The sequence below is a fragment of the Grammomys surdaster genome, unplaced genomic scaffold (genome assembly GCF_004785775.1).
Source record: "Grammomys surdaster isolate TR1022 unplaced genomic scaffold, NIH_TR_1.0 102392, whole genome shotgun sequence".
Classification (NCBI taxonomy): Eukaryota; Metazoa; Chordata; class Mammalia; order Rodentia; family Muridae; genus Grammomys; species Grammomys surdaster.
The window spans coordinates 483-2,359 of NW_021608641.1; the positions used below are offsets into that span (position 1 = coordinate 483).

General features: G+C 40.5%; 1 pseudogene; it reads right to left on the reverse strand.

The window, feature by feature from the left end:
* Nucleotides 1-428: 428 nt before the first annotated feature.
* Nucleotides 429-1,246, reverse strand: LOC114635393 (annotated as a pseudogene).
* Nucleotides 1,247-1,877: the final 631 nt, after the last annotated feature.

Here is a 1,877-nt window from a genome sequence, read left to right on the forward strand (position 1 = left end):
AATACAAATATCTCCATGTTCATGACTTTCTTTGATTTCTCTTCCTTTTGATTATAGTTTATTATTGGCTTTGTAATTTTTTTTCCAGTTTTCACTATTTTTCCTGAATTTATCATTAGCTTTTTCCACAGTGTTTTCAATTTTATGAATTTTCTGCCAAGTAAATGTTCAGTTTTATCAGGAAAAACTGTTTTAAATCACATTCCTTTACAAATCAAATGGTCTCCTTATTAATTTTCTATTTTTTTATGAATTTTAAATGAAAATTTCTCCTTTTTTTCATAAATTTCTTTGATTTTTTTAAAAGTGATTTTACCTTTATTTCTTATTTCCTTCACTTTAAGCCAATCATTAAATTTCACAGTGATTTCTGGGGTGGAGCAGAAGGAAGGCATCATTCCGAATGATGGAGGCCGGCCCGGTTGGCCTCACTGGGGAAGCTGGAGGAGCAGGGACTGGCCGGCAGGCAGGTAGGTGATGTTCCGAGAGCGGGAGAGCTGGTAGGCAATGTCCTCGGCAGCTGCCAATTCCACAGCTCGATCAGGCCATCCCCGGTGGTGGCCAGCGAGTTGGTGATCAGCTCAGCTGCCTTGGAGTCACCCTCAGCAGAGATGATGGCTGCCTTCTTCTGCTGCTCAGCCTTTTCCACCAGGAATCTGGCTCTCTCTGCTTCCTGCTGAGCCACCTGCTTGGCTTCTACTGCCTCTGGGAACTCCTTCCCGAAGGTCAGATGTGTCAGGGACACGTCATCCAGGATGAGCCCAAATGTTGCTGCTCGCTCTGTGAGGTCATCGCTCACCTGCCTGGAGACCAGCTCTCGCTGGGTAATCAATTCTCCAGCATCAAACCGAGCCACCACAGACTTGAGGATCTCTGTGGTGATAGACGGCAGCACCCGCTCATCATAGTCGTCGCAGATGCTGGTGTAGATACAAGGGAGCTGGCTGGCCACTGGCCGGAAGAGGATGCGCAGTGTGATGTTGACGTTCTGTAGGTCTTGGCTACCAGTGATGACCGGGACATTCCGTGGTCGACATTGGCAGTCAAAGATAATTGGTTTCTGTACCCAAGGGATGAGAAAGTGAGTCCCTTCCCCTCCCACAATGTCCTGTACGCCACGGAATCAGTCAAAGATGACAGCTCTGTGTCCAGCATCCACATTATATAGAGCAGAGTTCACCAGGCCTCCTGCAACTGCTAACGCCAGACCGAACTTTCCGATGCACTCAAACACTTTGGCAGCCATGACTCCTTCTGTTGCTTCCACTAACACCTGCTTTCACTCTGACCTCCACATGAATTCCCCAGCTTGATATTTCTTTTGTTTGATTTTTCCACAGTGTTTTCAATTGTTTGAATTTTTGCCTAGTAAATGTTCAATTTTGTCAGGAAAAACTGTTTTAAATCACATTCCTTTATAAATCAAATGGTATCCTTATCAATTTTCTATTTTTTATGAATGTTCACTACAAATATCTCCATGTTCATGACTTTCTTTGATTTCTCTTCCGTTTGATTATAGTTTATTATTGGCTTTGCAATTTTTCTTCAAGTTTTCACTATTTTTCCTGAATTTTTCACTACCTTTTTCCACAGTATTTTCAATTTTATGAATTTTTTGCCAAGTAAATGTTCAACCTTGTCAGGAAAAACTGTTTTAAATCACATTCCTTTACAAATGAAATGGTCTGCTTATCAATTTTCTATTTTTTATGAATTTTAAAAGCAAATTTTCCTTGTTCTTCACTTTCTTTGATTTCTCTTCCGTTTGATTATTGTTTATTATTGGCTTTTTAATTTTTCTTCAAGTTTTCAGTATTTTTCCTGAATTTTTTCACTAGCTTTTTCCACAGTGTTTTCAATTTTATGAATTTTTT